At 41.5% G+C, this 22,040-nt stretch overlaps 1 protein-coding gene across 7 annotated transcripts in view; it reads left to right on the top strand.

Moving 5' to 3' along the window:
- The first annotated feature begins 8,380 nt into the window (after positions 1–8,380).
- adgrl2b.1 (adhesion G protein-coupled receptor L2b, tandem duplicate 1) overlaps positions 8,381–22,040 on the top strand; it is a 118,190-nt gene continuing 104,530 nt past the window's right edge. For all 7 annotated transcript variants that reach the window (XM_033650134.2, XM_033650127.2, XM_033650133.2 and 4 more), the window contains exon 1: positions 8,381–8,952. The gene's annotated coding sequence lies outside the window, so the exon portion shown is untranslated. The remainder of the gene's footprint in view (positions 8,953–22,040) is intronic.

Raw genomic sequence — 22,040 nt, 5'->3', positions numbered from 1 at the left:
ATGAAATAAAACTTGCAAAAACACCTGGGTACGATCCTGTACATGTCCAGCCTGGTCTCACCCCCAGGGCATCCAAACTTGGGCCCTAAAGGCTGTCCTTTAGCATCTGTGTTAGACGTACAGGACTTTCCACAAACTCCAATGTAAACCCATCTTCATCATTATTTGACGCTCAGAGCAATGGGTGTAGTTTAACAAACATGATAGAGGAGGTGTATGGGTCCAAAGAGCATAGGACTTTCACCCAGGGAAACGGTATTTGACACCAGCAAACAACATTGGTGGGGGTGTTTCTGCCACTAAAAAATGAGTGTTCTTTTGCGAAATCTGTTCCTAACTATCAGTATTGGGCAGTAGCATAACAACAAGTAGTGACATTACTTGCTTAGCTACATTTCTCAGCAGTGTGGTGGTAACATCACTACTTTCTTGGTCAAATAGCTTTTCAGTAGCGAAGTTAACTAATTGACCGAGTAGCGTGGTAGCATTCACAAATGTTACAAGGTCTTTATCCCTGGAAAAGCTCTGGAGTACAGCAGACTTTTTCTGTGGAGGTCTGGATAAAAGTAAGGATGATAAAACAGAGGATAAGTAATGTGGCTGACGCCGGTGCCACACCGTGGCATGTAGTCGAGGGAGTCCTAAGAGTCCTTCAGTTCATTCGGCTTGCCATTTCACTGGTGGCTTTTCTTGGCAAGACGCGACCTCTGCCTCTGGTTGGTTACACTGGTTACATTGCACTTCTTGACACGTGTCTTGCTCATAGACTGTATATATTTAGTGGATTTGCAGTGGATGCTGGAGAAATATATATATGACAAGGAGAACAGTATTAAGAAGGAAGAGAGGAGAGAAATTGACGAACTGATGTCATATGTTATTTGCAAGACTTGTTCATGTACTTATGTCCCAAAAGCGCAAAGTTTTAATGTGGGTCTGTTGATTTTATTGTTCATATCACTGACTTTTATTTATTATGGTTTGATTGACTGAAAAATATATTCTGGAATTCTGTTTCTAAATTGACGTTTCGCTAAGCTTTCGCTACACTTTTCAGGGGTTTCAGGGTTTAATTTTGGTTTTGGAACAGGGAAGAAAGGTATATCTTTTTTTAACGTCTCCAGGTAACAAGTATCATTAATACACGACGTGCCCCAGGCACAACATTTAGCTCCAAATCCACAAAACCAGCCTGAAAATGAAGGAAATCTGAAATAACTGCATGAGAGTCAATGGAGCACAGCTGTGTTGCTGTCGGACCTACGCTACGTTATGATTGACCAGTCTGTATCTGAGGTTGGAACTTAGTGAAGGATCAGTTACTGACATAGCCAGATAGCCTAAAGAGACCAAGACAGAAGCCCTTTTTAAACAGGAATTGTGCAAATTTGCAGGAAAGCCCAATCAGTCTTTTTTCAGCATTGGCAGTATAAAAACAAAATCGGGGAGTGCAGCAAAATGCCGCCTACCTACTTTTGTTTATACAGAATGTGCCTTTTTCGGGGCAATGGAGGGCGTGAGCAAGTAACAAAACCTGTAGCTCAGCGTGTGACGTAAACAGTGACATGGGAGGGAAGTCGCGGCTGGTCAGTCCTTCGATGATTCTCTCGTAAGTCGGCCCGTTCTTCACCGTCCCTGTCATCTGACAGTTAATGGCCTCTTCATTTGCGAGGACAAGGAGGGCGCGCAATTCCTTGTCTCCCCAGTTGCTCATCTTTACAGTGTCTGTCAGGTTTGTGTTTCCCTCTTGCTACTAGCTGCTCGCTAATTCCTGCTATTAGCTGTTTCCTGTTTATCCACCGCCAGTGGCTCGCACGTGCGGCATCATCACCAGCTCCTCCCACAAGTCATCAACAGCCCCTCCCCTTGCGGAAGGCAGCCTCTGTCTTTTTTAACTAATAGGGTTCTGCCAATATGACTACCCTACGAGGCGGAAAATTGGGCACCTCAGATCAACCCGCCAATCCGGCTCTGCTTGCCGGCAAAACGGCCCAACATTCATGGAAAATCCGGCAGTGTAAAAGGGGCTAGAGAAATGGATTGAGTATGAAGAGAAGCGAGAAAGAGAGACAGCAATAGGCCTACAGATGATTTCATGTCATTGGCGGACATGTTTAAATGTCTATGTTTAAAAGTCCTCAAAAAAAAAAAAGAAAAGTAGAAAGTAGAAAGTCTGTTGTTTTATAGTAAACAATTCAACTCAGCATTTTTTTGCCTGCCTGTTTGTTTGCTGACAGATTTTCTTACCACTGAGAAAACGCTGATTTGACATAAGAAAACAAGACACCAGACTCAAAAAGACGAAGAATTAAATGACTCAAACTCCCATTTTGTTGTGTCCCCACAGTGTTGCATGACAGAGGAGAATACTGTTGTGACCATTTCCCCCCAAAAAGACCTTCAATTGTTCTCGAGTCCAGAAACGCGTAAGTGACCGTCGATCACACAAGAAAGGCAATTGTGCGCTAAATTTTGGGAAGCCATTTTTCCTTCTGCAGACTGCTTAGTGGTTAGATTGAATAGGTTAAAGCTGTGATTTGTCAGTCAATAGTAGGCCTATATTTAGCTGCTCTTGCCTGATGCAATTACAATAGTGCTAACCCTCAACTAACCTTCGATTTCTGTTGTTTCATGTATACTATGCAGGATTGTGGGCTGAGGGGGAGCATGTCTATAAACATCCTGAGCATGGAAAATAATAAGATACAAAGAAAATACAAGCAGAGGGCAATGTCTCTGCAGATAAATACACCACCACACACTTCTAAGTGATAACTGAGAGGGAGTACTTCTGTATGAGTCTATACATTTAAAAAGTCTGCATAGTTTATCTTTACGTTTGAAGGAAAGCTTTGCTAAATCAACATGTTGCCTCTTAATTCCAGCTTGTTATAGGCTTTATTGTGCACTTGACACAAACAGGAACCTGTTCCTATTAAAATCTGCCCGCGTTTTGATGCTAAGCTTCCAGATTCTTCTACCAATGACTGGTGATTTTTTTTCCAGTCTCATTGAACTGTTGCTCAGAGGTATCTTTGTCTTTTTCTGCTCTTTCAATTGTCAATCTGGTTGAACCATTTTACTGCGTTTTGTTCTCCACGTACAAAAAAAATACTGCTTTTACAAACCCTTCATACAGAATAAAATCTATTTCTAAGGAGGATTTTCTAAAGCATAAAAGACTATTCTAAAATATAAAGTCATCCTCTCAGCCATGTGACAGTTCAGAATCAAGCTTTTGAGCGTCAGTGTACACAGTATAATGGGGGTGTAGTTGTTAGAATTGTATTCATAACTGCTTTTTACCTCTGAAGTTAAAAATCCACTTTGAATTTGATAGACAAATACAAACTGGTGAGATTTTCTTCGTGTACAAAAAGCTCTGTGAGTCATATTTTAATTTAGTAGTGTTTTTTTTTCTTTTACATGTGACATTTTTGTAAGTTAACTGAAGTGAATTTAAATATATCCATAAGATTCCAGCGGAGCATTGTAACATTTTGTGGTCCAAATCCTGTTTCACATGCATTTCCGTGTTGACAAGAATGAAATTAAAAAGCAAGGCGCTGAACATTGAAATTTCTCGCCGTGAACATATGGATGGCCACTGAATGTTTGCATACAACGTGCTTCAGCATCTGTTCTGAGGAACTGATTGAAAATCTCTGTGTTTGAGGGTGGTTCAGGTGCAAGTTTGTATAAATATGACGACATAATAATAATTTATTTTGAGCAAGGTCAAAGTTGAGGATTAGGGATTGTGTATTGCCCTTGCCCCCCAGCATGTATTTTAATGTATTTTTCTACACTGTGCATCTTGCATACGTGCGTGCTGATGTTGTACATAACATAGCTGGAGTCTTTCTACTGTACACTCGATTTATTGGTTCTTTTCATTCTGTACACATACATTTCACATTTACATTACCTACATACTGTAGCTGCATTAATTTCTGTCGCACACCATGTTGATTATTATTCATATTGTGACTCATACTGTATATAACATTTGTCACATCCCTTCCTACTATCTCTCATTAGAATGCATTTTGCACACTATAGGGCTGCAGTTAACAGGTGTTTTCATGTTTAATTAATCTGCCATTTTTTTGCTGAATCAAGATATCACTTGATCTGAAAAATATCAGAAAGTAATGAAAAGCCTAAAGTCCAAAGTGATGCCTTCAAACCCACCGATATTATGTTTATTGTCACATTAAGAACATGAAAATCCTCATAAGTGATAAACTGGAGCAACTGTATATTCACTCATCTTAAACAGAGGTGTAGATCTTTTTTGGGGGGATGCATATGTCCTGCTTAGTGTTTTGAGCATGTGGATTTTTCCCCTACAAAAAATACATGAAAGTAGCAGATGATTTTTATTGAGTTATTTATTTTTTATATATATGTTTATTGCTTTTTTAGAGCATTGAAAAGACATAGGAAGAACAAAGCCAACAGGCACAGCACATCAAATGTAACAGTGGCCACAGTCAGAGTGATTAGTACAGAGTAGTAGCAGTAAAAATTACGCATACAGAAAAAGAAAAATATACACAGCAAGGTGCTTCATCTAAAAAATATTATTACATTAGTTTTTGCTCTGAAAGAATTTCAGTACAGAGTCTGAAATCTTATCAAACACAACACCTGTGTTTGCCATTTTATTTAACCATACATCATATGCAGGAACAGAGTCCATCTTCCACACTTGCAAAATTAACTTCTTTGCAGTCATCATTCCGAATAAAACAAACATTTTTTGGTATTTGCTAGCAGAGGATAAGGAGCCAGCTATGAGGGGATCAGGTGCCCAAGATCTCCCAAAAGCCCCAGAGAAATAGTGGAATTGTTCTTCCAATATTTATACAGTTTACTGCATGGTCAGAAAGCCTGGAGGACTTTGTTTAAATGAGACATTTTCTTCTGAAATTGATGCAGGAAAGGTGCAAACTGGTGCTTAAAAATTCACCAGATTGCAAGGAAGTTTTTGCTGCGTTCATGTGCTCCTGCGATGGTCCCATGTCTTGAGTTGGAGAGTCGTTCTTCTTACTTTGGTGTGTTCATGAGCATCAAGTCGTAATGTGGAAACAACATGGTCGCTACAAAGAAGATTTTATTGCTCAGAGCATGTAAAGGAAATGACCACTTTAGAATTAAAATACAGACAGTACTTACTTACCCTCATGCCCACAAGAAGTCCAGTGTAGTTTTTTAATCCACAAAACTCGTTCGGGGTATCGGAGGATAACAGCTAGCCGGATTTTTCCATACACTTTAAGTGCATGGAACATAATGCATTTCAAAAACGTCAGAATGGCTCATCCGTCGTAATCCAAGTGCCCTGAAGCCAACATAGATAAAGATATCATTTTACTTTTATAGCATAATTTCTCACCGTGGTCAGTTAGCCTGCAAGCGTTCTGTGTTTACATGGCAACTCACACGAGACTCGAGAACGTTCAGAGACGTTCTTGTTCTCAAGTCTTGCAAGTTGCAGGCTAACTGACCACGGTGAGAAATTATGCTATAAAAGTGGAGTAAATTATGTCTTTTCAGGTCAATGTTGCATGCCGCGGCTTCAGGGCGCTTGGATTACGACGGACGAGTCATTCTGACATTTTTGAAATGCATAAGCAGAGGTACATTTTCAAAATGATTTTGGACGTGGGTTCCATGCACTTCAAGTGGTCATTTCCTTTAAACACACTGATATCAGTTGAAGCTGTATCTTACAAAGTGATTTTGTCTCGAACTTGTTGCAGCACCAGTACATCCTACAGTACATCCTCTACGTGGACAGCAACTAACGGTTACAACCTAATACCATATTGCAAATTACATGTGAGCAAAAAATTGACACACAATATGTGAATTGATTAAAAGTTTTCTTTCGTCCGCCACGTTTCTGCATACAGTACAGGCCAAAAGTTTGGACACACCTTCTCATTCAATGCGTTTTCTTTATTTGCATGACTATTTACATTGTAGATTCTCACTGAAGGCATCAAAACTATGAATGAACACATGTGGAGTTATGTACTTAACAAAAAAAGGTGAAATAACTGAAAACATGTTTTATATTCTAGTTTCTTCAAAATAGCCACCCTTTGCTCTGATTACTGCTTTGCACACTCTTGGCATTCTCTCCATGAGCTTCAAGAGGTAGTCACCTGAAATGGTTTTCCAACAGTCTTGAAGGAGTTCCCAGAGGTGTTTAGCACTTGTTGGCCCCTTTGCCTTCACTCTGCGGTCCAGCTCACCCCAAACCATCTGGATTGGGTTCAGGTCCGGTGACTGTGGAGGCCAGGTCATCTGCCGCAGCACTCCATCACTCTCCTTCTTGGTCAAATAGCCCTTACACAGCCTGGAGGTGTGTTTGGGGTCATTGTCCTGTTGAAAAATAAATGATCGTCCAACTAAACGCAAACCGGATGGGATGGCATGTCGCTGCAGGATGCTGTGGTAGCCATGCTGGTTCAGTGTGCCTTCAATTTTGAATAAATCCCCAACAGTGTCACCAGCAAAACACCCCCACACCATCACACCTCCTCCTCCATGCTTCACAGTGGGAACCAGGCATGTGGAATCCATCCGTTCACCTTTTCTGCGTCTCACAAAGACACGGCGGTTGGAACCAAAGATCTCAAATTTGGACTCATCAGACCAAAGCACAGATTTCCACTGGTCTAATGTCCATTCCTTGTGTTTCTTGGCCCAAACAAATCTCTTCTGCTTGTTGCCTCTCCTTAGCAGTGGTTTCCTAGCAGCTATTTGACCATGAAGGCCTGATTTGCGCAGTCTCCTCTTAACAGTTGTTCTAGAGATGGGTCTGCTGCTAGAACTCTGTGTGGCATTCATCTGGTCTCTGATCTGAGCTGCTGTTAACTTGCGATTTCTGAGGCTGGTGACTCGGATGAACTTATCCTCATAAGCAGAGGTGACTCTTGGTCTTCCTTTCCTGGGTCGGTCCTCATGTGTGCCAGTTTGGTTGTAGCGCTTGATGGTTTTTGCGACTCCACTTGGGGACACATTTAAAGTTTTTGCAATTTTCCGGACTGACTGACCTTCATTTCTTAAAGTAATGATGGCCACTCGTTTTTCTTTAGTTAGCTGATTGGTTCTTGCCATAATATGAATTTTAACAGTTGTCCAATAGGGCTGTCGGCTGTGTATTAACCTGACTTCTGCACAACACAACTGATGGTCCCAACCCCATTGATAAAGCAAGAAATTCCACTAATTAACCCTGATAAGGCACACCTGTGAAGTGGAAACCATTTCAGGTGACTACCTCTTGAAGCTCATGGAGAGAATGCCAAGAGTGTGCAAAGCAGTAATCAGAGCAAAGGGTGGCTATTTTGAAGAAACTAGAATATAAAACATGTTTTCAGTTATTTCACCTTTTTTTGTTAAGTACATAACTCCACATGTGTTCATTCATAGTTTTGATGCCTTCAGTGAGAATCTACAATGTAAATAGTCATGCAAATAAAGAAAACGCATTGAATGAGAAGGTGTGTCCAAACTTTTGGCCTGTACTGTACATAAAGTCAACTTGGCATCTCCTGCACCAAAGTTTTCACTGACTTTCTGAGTTGCTTCAACTTGAGGGGGAGTTTACTTGAGTTTTCCCAGTCAGGAACTCATTTTTCAGATTATTTTGACACCACTTGAATGCAGGGTGAATGTTTGACAATCAATATTACCTCCCTGATTCATATGCCTCCCCCAGATGTTTAATATGATGTACACCCCTGTATGTGTATCCTATACCTTGCAGCTGTTTGCATCATCTGATTAGATGCTGAATTCAATACAACAGCCAGCAGAAGAGTTTCAAGAGCAGAAAGGAGGATTAATCTCTCCGGTATCATGACCCTGTTTAATAGAGTACTTCTCCTTAAACAAATGCTCCTGATAAAAAGTGATTTTCTTATCACCTTGATGCATTCTGCTTTATCTTCATGCGCAGACTCACCCAATTAAAAACAAGTCTTATTTCAGCCTCATTATTTTTTGTTTTTATCCTAAAATACTAATTATCAGTAACGTGTTTTTTTGGTAATGAATGGCCTTGCACCTTTTCTTGCACTCCTGATTAAACAGTAGGGAATCCTGATTAAAACACGGTGCACCGTTGGGTTTGTTTGAGCTCGGAGAGGAAAACGGCACAACGTGTTTGTGCTTGGACGCATGCACGAAATGTGCGCACACATGAGAAGGGTTTAATATTATGCGGGCTGTCATAATTAGCATTAGGATCCGCTCCGCGCCTGGCACAGACTCCGCTCCGGGTTTTGCGCACCGCCCTCCACAGCCAGCTGCTGCAGAGCAGGGGACCGGTGCGCCGTTTCTCCTCGCCTTGTTTGCCTCCAGTCCGGCTGTAGCTCCGACTGTCTGCACGGCGTGTGGATGAGGCGCAGAGGGAACGACCGGGAGCGCACCGAAAGCTAGACTGAAGAAGTCATATTACCCCTCTTCGGGCTGTATCTGTGATCCAGGCCGCTGGAGACCTCCAGACAGACTTGACGTGCTCGGAGTTTCATTTTGTAGCGAGACTGGGGCGCATCTCGTCTCCTTGAAGTGATCCTTTTTATGCAGTCTATCCGTAGCGCTCCCGTCGGAAGGAGCCTGGGTGCACGCACAAGAGGAAGGAGGGGGGAAGTAACGATCATTACTTTTGAACAGACCCCTCGCCATGGAGCTATCCGTCCGGTCCCGGACGTTTTGGCTTGAAGAGGAGCAGATACCTGCCACAGGAAACCCCGCCGTCTGCCCACTGTGAAGAAAGTGTAGCATGCAGCCGAGCCCCAGCCGTCTTTGTGCGACCCGCTGCTTAGTTTCTGGGGGCCTCTTCTGAAAAAAAGGGAGAGGAGGGGTGCTCCTGGTGTTGATCTGAAATTCACACTCCATGCCGGGATCCATATTTTGGCACGGCGTACCACAGTAAGTAGCCTTTAAAAGCGGATGTTTTGAGTCTTTCAGGGGAGATGCTGGGTTATGCCTCTGTTAAATCAATACCATTTATTTACACTCCCAGGATATCAGAAGGCAAATGTCAGAAAACGGGCCCACGGGCTCCTCCAGCATTTCAAAACTGTTGTGATGAGATCAATATATAGCCCATAGTATATGATGTTATTCTGTGGTGTCTGGAGCCTCCAGACTTTTGATTAATGTGAAGTTGCTCGGCTATTAGGGTCATCCCAATGTGGATTTCATGGCATACATCTGTCTATGACTCAAATTAAAAGCTCACTGAAGGATGCATTTGCACCTCATGATACAAAAAATGTGTGAAAATGCTTTTATTCAAGGTGTGCTCAGATGTTGGCTCTTCTCTTGTGTGTGAGGTGCACAGTGTGACAAAGAAGGTCCAGGATGTGAACCAAAAGCCTGTAAAAAGCCAAATGGGAGTTGATTTATAAGATATTCAGCAGTGATAATCAGCGTGATAACACGGTGGTGAAAAAGAAAAGAGCTCACACAAACATCTCCACCCTGTTCCAGGACACCAGGAGCTAAGTAGTTGGATGTCAGTTACTGTCTCCATTTACTTCTCCATTTTGCGGCTATAAAATAAGATCATTTCACAGAGCATGTATAATTCACAGACCTGAGCCAGCCATGTGTGATGATGGGACACACACACACACACATTTATACACACACATTTATACACACACACACACACACACACACAGACGGATAGAGTTTTTACAGGCGAAGGGAGCCATATCTCATTCTCACGTGAAGCTTTTAGAGATAGGGCCGCATAGACTTCAGCTCCAAACCCCAGGAGAGCACGACTGTGGCGGACTGAAATATCAAGGTTAAATAACATTTACACATAATCCATACTGTCAGTGCCAAATCAGGATGGTGCTGCAACCTTATATAAGCCATACTGACAAGTTAGGAAACTGAGAGCTTCCCCTCTGCATATACTTATATAACAGCTTTCACATAGGGAAGTATGGATGACGACTCTTTTCAAATCCAGTTGTTTTTTTGACATGAAAGCACTCAGCTGCTCAGTTTTGATCTTAGAGAACTGCAACATTATATAAGACGTATGCACAGTGTGTGCGAAATTGACTCGCCACCAGACAAATCCGGGTATATTTTGACCGTGGCGGAGAAGTTTTTGACATGCCAGCCATTTTGGAGGACTAGATTTAAAAAAAAAAAAAAAAGAAAAAGAAAAGTCTCCTTGGCTGGGGTGAATGTGGCTGCCTGATGCTGACATACCCATCAGTGATTCCTGAAGACGTAAAGGTCATTTTATCCCCATGCCAACGGGCCGTAGTGGGATGTTTTACTGCTGAATGTTGATGTTGCACTCTGAAAAATCCTTTGCATTTCAGCTCAGGCTATTTCTTGATTCAAATACTGGGACAGTGGATTGTAGGAATTCAAAAGAGGAGAGGGTAGACAAATGCTCTCCCTCCTCTTCCTCCTCCTCTCCACCCTCTCTACCTTCACTCCATCTCTCACCCTCCCCAGACGTGCTGGTTTGGTCCATTTGTCTGTGTTGTCTTGGGAGGAAGTGCCATCTCATCTCACATTGCGCAAATGGTTTCAATGCATGCTAGTGTGAATTCTAGCGGCTTTTTGTAACTGCCAATTTCCATATCAAAGTGTCTGCATTTCAATAGGGAGAACTTGAGCTACCAGCCCCCTTTCCTCTAAGCAGTTTTGTTCTGATAGAGTGTTGCTGCTGCTGCTGTTGGTGGTAGTGGTGGTGGTGGAGGCTTCTGACAGGATTGCTGGACACTGCAGTTGGTTGTGTGTGTGTGTGAGAAGCAAGTGTTTGTGTTGGAGGCAGATTTCGTGTGGATTGGGAGAATTTGTTGGCCATAATCTAACACCAGAAGCCATGTATTTAGCGGAAATGTTGGACGCCGTTCAGAGACGTGGTTATGTTAAAAAGATTTTTGTCCTGTTAAAAACATTTCCCCTCAGTGTTCCTCAGCAAGAGCATAAAACATCAACAAAGAAAGGTCTGTATTTTATTTTCAAGAAGGAGGAGAGCCCACCACGTCCATGGCGAGGAAAGAAAAAAAAAGGCATTAATGACTTGACGAAAATCTGTTTGCATATTTTGACTGGTATTTTGGCTGCAACAGTGTACACCGAAAACGCTCCAAAATTAATTTGTTTTCAGGTGCAAAATAAATGACTTAATTCCACATTCAGTGAGTGAGGATGTAAAGACGCAGAGCATTCAAGCTTTGTGAGCCACTCTCAGTACCTAGTGGTGTCTGATTGTTTTTTCTGTCGCAGAGATAATATTTATTTCCCATTCTGTGCAGCTGTTGTTTGTCAGTGAAAGAATGCGGCAAGACACTGTTTATTTTTGAAGGATTTCTTTGTCTTGTGATACACGGTCTAATGTTCTCTGCAATTTAGACAGGTTTAATAGAGGAAAATAAACACTTATTTTTACCAAGCACAAAGAGAAGTGCTTTCTTGCCTTTGTGCATGCACTTACTTTGGGAGCAGGATCAGAACAGGTTATAGTGAAAGAAAGTGCAGCTTGTGTATTAGAGAGGGAATGTAAATGCCATTGGGAGCACAGTAGGGGTCGGTGGCCCCTTCATGGTCATCCCGCTCCTGGGTAATAACATGAGCCAACTGCTCCCCAACCTGCTGTAGAACAGAGCTTGCTCCTTCCTTTGTTCAGACAACATAACATCACGAAACTTAAAAAAAAAGAGGCAAGGGTGGGAGTTTTGAACTCGGACAGCATGAAGGGGGGGAAGAAGGAGAGGACTTCACCTGCCATCTTCACTCACAGCGGGCGGGTTTGACAGCTGTCTTGTTCAGTTCCTCTGACACGCTTGCTGCGAAAAAGTTGGACAAACAAACGGACAGAGAGCGGGTGTGATGAATAATGGTCGACGAGACATTTATGATCGCAGCGGTCTTAGAGGAGAAAGTGCATTTTCTGATGATGGTGTAATTCTTTTATCCTGTTGTTCTGACTTTGCATCAGTCTTCTGCTGCTCTCCTACAATGACTCCCGACAAAGCCCAGAGAACAGGCCTCTCTGTGAATTGTCGATGTGTAGGAGGATGGAGCAGGAGCCATAGCAAGTGTAGTAAGTTTGTCGAGTGGAGAAAAAGTGAGAGTGGAGAGTGGGAACCATGCTGTGGTGTTCTGGGCCGAGGCTGGTTGTTCAAATTATTAAAAAGCTGCTGAGGAGGAGAGGTACATGCATTCTGCTCCGTCGAGGCTGCTATCGCTGGAGAAATTGGCATCAGTGCTTCTCCTAAGATGGAGTTCTTCCTGGGTGACTGTTGCTGCAAAATGGTCTGAGAGTCTAGAAAGTAGTGTCTGATTCTGAGGGGCTGACACCAAACCTGACATTTACCGGTGATGTCATGTGAAGTGGCGCACCCCCCCCCCCCCCCAAAAAAAAAAAAAATACATCAGATGGAACATTGAAGCTTTGAGAAGAAAAATACGCAACAGAGGAGAGAAATAAAAAAAAGTAAAGGGCATTTTGTTTATTTAACAAAGTGCTTCGGGGTGAGTTTCTCATTTAACTGCAAAAACCCATCATAGCTATTTTGCGGCTTGCCTCAAAAATAAAGAGACAGATGACTGGAACGAATGATTATGCGTTAGGGTAGTTAACCCGATGGATGGATATATGGTCGCGCTCCTTTTCACCGAGAGAATACGTCTGAGGGAGAAAAAGATCGCTCCCATACCACCACCTCCTGTGTTTAAAATGACAGTTAACTTTCCCCCACTGGTTTAAAATGGATGTTTAATGATCAACAGAGGCTTGGAGCCGAGGTCTAGCAGTCACGCTGGCTCTCTACGCAGAGCCTCTGCTAAGAAAGCCACCCCCTCTGTGTTGTTAAAGGACGCTCTCGCTCAAAGGAGGCTGATTCTTGAGTGATGGATCATCAGAGGTCTCTTTGGGATGTGTGTTAACCCTTTGGTGCGTGCAGATCTCTCCCGGTTGGGAGCCGTTGGCAGCGTGTGATGGATGTGTCCCGGGTCTTTAGGCTCCATATATCAGAAGATTAGCACTGACCTGCGAGTTGTCTGGGCCGCCCTCGGAGCTTCTTCTCCAACACTGGCTGACATTAGCATATGAGGACACTGCTCTGTCTCAGGGGGATACAAAGATAGTGTGCTTTATTTGGTTCTGTCATAGTATAGGTCACAGGAAGTGTGCAGATTAAAGGCTGAAGGCTTTGTGTTGGTATTAGGTGTATCTGACAGGTCATCCGTCTTCAACTGGGGAAACGCTTCTCTTCTTCTTCAAATTCCTAAATAGTATCATATAATTATCCTAGAAATTGAGGTTCAGGCCATGCTTCACTGCAGAAAAATCTCTCCCTGTCCTCCTTCATGCTATTCATGAATCACATAAAAATGCAAATCACTCTGCTGATGTGGTGTAACATTGTTATTTCTCATTTTGCATTGAAAAGAAAGAAATTGTAACAGGTACACACCCAAACTCATGTTTTATTTTCCAAATGAGTAATCTGCAGGGCCTCAGCACGTGATAGACAACTTGAATTCTTCTATTAAATGCTTTCACATGAAGAGCAGAGGTACATTTGCTTCCTGACGAACCCGTTATTCGGGACATTGAAAGGCTAAATTGAATTTTTGAAGTTTTACAGCAGATTTTCTCAAATAATCATAAAACTCTTTCACTTTTATTGCTCTCGTGCAGCATCTAACATTTATCCAAGTGTATTGCTGCATTTGTTTTGTCGTGTCTTTAAAGGTCCAGTGTGTAGGATTCAGGGGGATTTGCAAATTGGATTGCAGAGACTGATAATAATAATAGAGTAAGTCTTTTCTTCTGAAGAATCATCGTGTTTTAGTTACTTTAGAATGAGTCGCTTATACCTCCATAGGGAGCAGGTCCTCGTCCGTGGAGATCGCCATGTTGCACCGCCATGTTTCTACAGTAGCCATGAACAGACAAACCAAACACTCGGCTCCTGGTAAAAACCTCCTGATCAATAAACACTGAAGGAATCATAAGCAGGAGTTCACACTAAGCTCATGAGGAGCTGGTTACAATGTGTTAGATGCCACCAAATCCTATGAGTTCTACACACTGCTCCTTTAAATATATATGCCAAATTTCAGAGAGCTATTTTCACGTTGAAAAGGAGGCATGGGATCACCTGAAGTCTGCCACGTCTAATGGCTATTCGATGCCAACTTGGTGTCACTAGGTGTCTTGTGATGAAGCCAATGTGTTTTCAAGGTGAGGAGATATTGTCAAAGCCTTCGAACGTTTCCCCGGGCCTTGATTGGCAGGCGTTGTCACAGAAGATGAGAAGCGGTGGGAGTCACACGGCAAAGAGAATCTATTACCTAGGATGGCAAGGCGTGCTTTCACAACGTGTCAGTGCAGTCAGCCATCTTGCTCCCTCTCTGTGTCTGTGGAGTAGTCCCTCCTCGGCACAACGAGGGAACAGCTTTCAAGTTTAATTTTGGTGGCTGCCACAAGTAATTTTATTGATGTTTTATACTTGGGATTCATACTATGATGAATTATCATGTAAAACCAAAAACATTTAAGCCTTCATAAGCAGCGGTGTGTAATCCGTTTATGATTGCTGGCAGCCGACATTAAAAAAAAGCTAAATATTTCAACGTAAATGGAATCCTGGCAAAAACAAAAAAGTAATATAGAACTCAGAAGTCAGCTGAGCCCTTTCTGGTATAGTTGTGCTGATTTCCTCCATTTCAAAAGCCTCCTTAATACAGAGAGAGACTGCAGGCTCTGTGAGTTTCACTGAGAGAAGGAGGCTTGTTGTTGATCAGCCAAGCAAATCAGATCTTGATATTTGAAGAGTGGAGTTGTGATTGCTAATCACTCCACTGCTGAGTTTTAATTAGGAGACTCATAAGCATTATGTCATTTCTCAGCAGAGCAGAGTCGAGCTTTAGATGTACTTAAGAGAACAAATAATTAGTTTTCTTCCTGGCCAGGGCTACAAAAACAAGCACAGTTTTTTTGTGCTATTGATTAATGAGTATTTTATTTATGTACTTATGTAATTGATTAAAAATTTTGCAGCGTAATTGTGTTTCATGTGAGCTTGTGTACTTTGTACATTATCTTAAATCATACATTGATCTTATTAAGGCATAGACGAAAGACTTGTGTGGAGCACAGCAGCCATGCTTGGGCGCTTTCTTCATGTCCAAAGAAAGCCAGAGTCTAATCTTAGCCTATTTTCTTAGAGATGGTGCTATAGATTGGACTGAGCTTATTGTCAATGGGTAGGTTTCTGTCCTGTGCTCCTAAGACCTTTGTTAGGACATTTTAATTACAGCAGAGCTGGATGTAATTGATCTAGGCTTAGAGGGATTTCACTGTCAATGAGAATGAGCCTGGGCGTTAATACAGCCGAGCAAAAGCTTCCACCTCTGTGCTGCACTCACACACTCACACACACGGGGCCAGTGGAGGCGAGAGGAGATGTGTCTTCTTGTTGACTTTCCCTTAATTCAGCCAGGCGTCTGTCTTTTATGTGTAATGGTTAAATCAGCCTCACAGGGCCGGCTGACACAACGTCTTCCCCTCGCCTCCACTTTAACATATCTGTTGCCGACACTGTCGCCACCTGGAGTGTCCTCTTACGGAGCACTTTCTTCATGGTTCCGTGTTGTCACCCACCATCTTAAAATTTTTATAAGGCTGTTAGATAATGCTTCCCGATGAGGGTGAATTATTGATGGTCTTGTTCGTATGAGTGGGACAGGGCAGGCTTTTAACTCTCTGAGCTGCTGGGTCTCTTATCCGGTAACTAAGGGACACCGCACAAACACCCGAAGGAATGATGTACTGGAGGAGAAAAAAAAACGGAGGCGGGGGGCTGAAAATAAAATAAAAGAAGCATGCATCCTTTACACTACTGTTGGGCTAAGCCTCACAGCACAAGGGAAACTTGGCAGCAGAGAAAAGCATTGCATCTACAGAAGCATTTTCTCTGTTTTTGAAGCATTGAGTACGGTATGGTGGCTGTGTGTTTGTATGGTGGCTGTGTGTTTGTATGGTGGCTGTGTGTTTGTTGCTTATATTTGCTGGCTTATATGGGAGTACACACACAGCACTCTGGCTGTGCTTTTTTATTTTGTACAGACAAATGTTTCAAATTTGGTACTTTTGTTAACACAGACAGTAATGGGATGTTTGAGTGGACAATTAAAGTTTTTGAATTCCAGCTGTAATGATTTGTTATTTACACGATTGGTCGATTTTCTGTTTCTTTTTTTTTGTGTTGCTGCAAACTGTGATATTTCTGGGGTCTGGACTGTTGGTCAGATAAATCAAGCAATTAAAAGATAACACGTCGGGCTCTGGGTACTGATGCTTCTAATGTTTTGTACAGTAAGGGATGAGTCATAAAAAATGATCAAATAGGGATGTCAACAGTTAACTGTTAATCAGTTACTTTTGACCGGTTACACATGTCAGCTCATAGGTTAATTTCGCTGCTCTTCAGTTTACCCCACTGTGCACCAACTGGGTCTAGTGGGAGGTAGCTAGCTCCCACCTCTCATTTGGCAATTACCACTATTAACACCGTCCTGACCCAACAGCTGCTGTGGAAACACTGTCCACCTTCCAGTCTCCCCCGGTCGTCTCGGTGAGTGAGCAGCTCAATTTTGGCCGCAGATCCCCTTTATCACTGTTGGCTCTACAGCACCAGTGCAGTGTCAGCATGGGTAGTGGTGCTAACATTGGTAGCAATGCTAAAGGGGTTTTGCAGCTCAAAATGAAGCCCCTTACTAACCGAGGCTAGAGTGCTGCAGGGATGATGCTTTTTGTAGGCCGACACAGAAGTTAACTTCACTCTGCAAAAAGCTTATTAGATTTTTAACATACTTACATGTTTTGTTCAGCAAGATACTCTTTGCAAATTAACACCACTTTTATGATTTTTGAATCGTAAATGCAGTCGTCAGAAAGCGTCTATGAATGACCAACACCATATTCACATGACTTCAACGTCACCACCACCACAACAAGGCTGTAAAGCCATGTTTGGCATGATGAAGTTCTGTCGTCTCATTTGCCCACTTATTAGCAACCGTCGTTTTTAAGATGCATTAAAGCTTCAAAAATTCACGAATGGGGTATTTACTGATGTATTTTATGTCACAGAACAAAGCGTAAAAGTCTAATTTGAAAAGTTAATTAAGTTAATTTGAAAAAGTTAAATTTGTGTTAGCCACAGACCTCATTTCAGACATTTAAAACACCATTCAAAGGAACCAGGAGTGCAAAAATGCTAGAACTCACTCCTTAACCTGGGTGATGTACAGTTCAGAGCAGCGAAGGCTAACATTAGAAACCGGAGGATGGGCAGTAGGCACCATGTTCACGCATGTTAAAGCAGGTAGCTTTTAGGGCTAATCAACTATTAAAATAATCGCTGACTATTTTAGTAGTCGACTAATCGGTTTGAGTCATTTTTCATAGAAAAGTACTATAAAAGTACCCCAAAATACTCTTATTGCAGCTTCTTATGTTCAAATATTAGCAGCTTTACACACTGTCCCATGACGGTGAACTAAAACCCTTTGGCGTGAGTACGAAACAAGACATTAGATGACATAATTTTGGGGTTTGGGAGAGACAGACCAACGTTTTTCAACATTTTAACACATTTTTCGATAAAATGATTAGTCGACCAATCAAAGAAATTATCGACAGATTAGTTGACAATGAAAATAATCGTTAGTTGCAGCCCTAGTAGCTTTATGTCAGCAAAGCCAGCATAAAATAAAATAAAAGGCAAAACAGTTACATCGCAAAACATAAAAACTTCACCACCTCTAAATGGACAGTGCTTTGAAATGTGGTGCTAAAGCTAATTTAGTCAATGGAGCGCCAGACTAAAAGGAACGACCTCTTGTATTTCGCATCATTTCGCTTTTTTCTTGAAAATTTACCGGTTAGTTCCCCATCATTGTGGTTCAGCCTGTCAAAACAGATTAATCGAAAGTGAAAATAATGGTAAGTGGGAACTAGGGATGGGACAATGTAAGATTTTATCGCAAATTGGGACAAGAAACAAGCAACAAGTGAATTGTGTTGAATTTCTGTTATTGGGATAATCGTGAATATGGTGAAAAAGCTGTTTGTATTGCTGACGTACAGTCCCATATTGATTTCCTGATTTATTTTAAATTGCCACAAGGGAGAGCCCACATCTTTCCATTTGTTCCAGAATCACAAGCCTGTCACCAGAGCTGACAGCTTATAAAAACTGATTGATTTTCACTTTTGTGTGATGCAATAAAAATTCTTTGTTTCTACACAAAAAATAAAGTCATTGTAGTTTAAAAGTTTTAAGCATATTTTGATGATTATCAGGATAATATTGTGAATCATAATTGTTTTGGTCAGGATAATTGCTAAATGAAATTTCCATATTGTCCCATGCTTAGTCTGAGCCTTAGTAGTGACAGTAAACTGGCTGAGTGTTGCAGAGCATTCACAGTTCAAGTGGTTTTCTTGAACTGTTTAACCAAGAGCAAATTCTTCCGTCATTTCAAAATAGACATTTTTATTTAAAATGGGGTCTTTGTGTTGTTATATCCTTGGTCCAAGGCAGCATAAACAGCATTTATGAGCATTTCTTGGAGCAAGAAACCACACAGCCAAGAGTCTAATCTGTTTTTAAACAGTGAGACAGAGGTTTGCGCTGCGCCTTTGACCCTGAATGACAAACAGTGAAACGTGCTGCACACGCACAGTGACTGCCTCAACATACACACATTTTTAGTAAGAATCTGTCCTTCACCACTAAATGTATGCCCGTACACCCTGACAGCTGTCCTGGTTCTTAAAGCACGCACTTTCATCATTGTTCCAATTCAGTCTGTCTGCACTCGTATGGCCCTCCAGTTTGCATTACAATGGAGCGAGCAGAACAACTTTGTGGAAAATGCTGGTAAAGCGTATAATTTGGCATGCTGAAATTCAGCAGTATTGTCCTTTAAGATACTCTCTAGGCTCCATTTTAACGTTCATTTAGACATGTGAACGTTTTTTCAGCTTAAAATTGCTCCATTTGGCCCTGTAAACAGTCTGTCTTTTGTCAGAATCTCACAGATTTGGTGCATTTAAGACATGAAGTCTGGCCAGCGTCGCATTCCAAGATTGGACCCAAATTTCTGGAAACTTATCTAGTTGTTTAGAGGCTATGTTGTGTAATTATGTTGTATTTTTGTCCATTCTGTCTTGTTAAAGCTCAGGTTGCATCAGTGAGGAGTCCTTAAGAAAGTATGTCTTCAGCTTTTTCTGTAACAGCAGGGATGAGCCTAACTGCTATGAAGGAAGAGACATTTTAAGCCCACCAGTAAACCTGCAGTGGCCCATCTTTCAAAATGAAAATGAAGTGCTTTACAGCTGAATCAGGGATACTAAGTCTTAAATAATAACCCCAAGACTGTTGCGGCAAAGAAAGGCAGAGAACAAGAAAGTGATTATGTACAAAGAAACAAGAAAAACAAGTCCTACCAGTTCTCATTTACCACTGGAAACGCTGCAGATTGATGCCTGTGTCTTGGTTTCCAAAGGAACAGACAGAGTGGGTGGACAAATTAATAGAAACTAATGCTGAGAAGACCAAATTTAAATTGAATACAAGCACAAAAACCCATCCAGGCCTACAACGTGCACATGCATATTAAGTCCATGGCTCATTTCCAACTCAATACAGCCAAATTGTAGAGCTGGACAATATGGCTAAAACATATTAGCTTGATATTTTAAACCTTGGTGAAATACTCTACCTCTATAAAAGGATTTTTCTAATTAGAGCAGTAATTCAGAATAATCTGCCTCTAAAATGCTTTGAGATTTGAAAAGGCCAGTACAAGCATGATTTCATTCAAGATTATAAAGCATTTTTAATCATTTTTTTTTGACAAACTGAATCAAAATCTGTGTCTCGGCCAGTCCCTCCAGGATCTCTGGGAGATTTTTGCGATTATTACAACCCAAAATACATAAACCATCCATGAACTTAATGTCATTTTGTTGCTTTCTCCCCAACATTCAGAGAAAAGGTTTAATGTTCCGCATTTCCCAAATCAGAGGGCACACGCTGACATTAGCTGCCACTGTTAACATGTTATTATTTTATCTTTCACTCTTTTCTTTATTGAAATTTAACCAGAATTCAGTTGCTTCTGTGACTGTTATCAAGCTGAATTATGTGTCTGTTGCAAAAGAGGCTAATCACCACCTTTTTAACTGAAACGATGCAACTACCAGTTCCAAACACAGATTGCCCGAATTGCAGGTGTATCAGCCACAAAAGCTAAAAATAATTGAAAGTGACTTTGGAAAGGCGATACAGAAATTATGGCAACATAGTGCTGTGTATTTTTTATAATTACTGGAGTTTTGGTAGCAATACTTTTTGATATTTGACATTTTTAGATATTACACATTCGCAAAAATGTCAAACAAATGTTAGATAGTGTCTGAACACAAGCAGCTGAACAAAAACTTAATCTGCAGCTGCACTTGTACATTTTTTTTTACTCTATATTAAGATCACATCACTACATGTAATGTAAAAAGGGTCACTTGTGTGAGAACTATCACTGAAATCTGCTGCAAAAACCCAACGATCACTACCTACCCGACACTAAATGCTTTTCATACAAATATAGCAACTACCTGGTAACCACAACGAGACATTTAGCAGTTTGACAGTCAGATTGTTCCCTCAGGAGTCAGCGGAGACCAGAAACAGACCTGAAAAGGAAATTACAGATTACATACACATTAACACTAACGATACAATCACAAACTTCTAAATCAGATAACTAAAGAAAGTATGAATCTGAGAAAGAATTCAGTGGCGACTTTTAGTTTTTGTCACTTGGTGCTACAGGCTACATGCTACAAAGTTTTGGTTTTAAAATACAGAACTACTGTGTCCAGAGTTTGAAAACCTTGGGATGCATTTTAATTTGGACGGGCCGAAACTGAGACTTTTGGAAATGAGACGTGACGATGTAGACAGCGGCGTTTACTTGTCGATTGAGCATGATCAATCACAATGTGTTAAGTCTAAACATTACTGCTAGGTCTACATTTTTGATTTCCTTTTTGATTGCGTAAGTACTCTGTCACCATCGCCACGGCTGGTTAGAGATGCACCGATCCAGCTTTTTCAGTTTCGATACCGATCCCAATGCTGTGGCTTTGAGTATCAGCCGATACCCAATACTAAAAAGCTATATACCTCTGCCTGTAGAACAGAAAAGACTAGAGGCATCAGGCATTGATGACGATACAGTTCTTTCCTAAGATAAAATGAAACAAGCAAATGATGAAGCAATTACGAACTATTTATTTTTAACAAAAATAAGCAATTGTGTAACAGCAGTTGAAACAGTGTGAAATACCTCCACACAGCAGATTCTCTCCTTCGCTCCATGACGTATGATGTAGCTCGCGTCGCAATAGATTTAAAGGGAAAGGATTGCCTCAGGTATAGGTTGCATTTTCCCATACCCGATCCATCTATTTTGATGATATCTGGGCCGATATTCAATCCAGATATCGGATTGGTGCATCCCTACTCCTGGTAAGGCTTTGATATGTCGCAGTATTTGCCTTGCAATGACTCCTACATTCAGTTCACATACAGTTCTACCTTGTTGACAGTCCCATCTCCATCTCCATAGTACTGTAACCAAAGCCCCTTTTCCACTGCACAAAAACCTGCTATTACCCTCTAACATCTGGCTTTTTAATGTGATGAAAGGTTACAATTGGCTTTCACATGTGGGGCAAATGACTCTGCAGTAATCATGGGTATTTATCAGCTCCGATCAGCACTGACGAAAACACTTGGGTGAACCTGCTAATTTCAGCCCCTTAATCTTTAGATGAATTGATGTGCCACCACAAAATACTGTCCATGTCCATCTAAGCAGCGCTCAAACATCATTCTTAGTTAGTTGGCATCGAGTTTGAAAGAGAGACTGAATAAATAAGAGATATA

This window comes from Epinephelus lanceolatus, chromosome 12, assembly GCF_041903045.1.
Source record: "Epinephelus lanceolatus isolate andai-2023 chromosome 12, ASM4190304v1, whole genome shotgun sequence".
Lineage (NCBI taxonomy): Eukaryota > Metazoa > Chordata > Actinopteri > Perciformes > Serranidae > Epinephelus > Epinephelus lanceolatus.
This window is presented reverse-complemented; position numbering and strand designations above follow the sequence as displayed.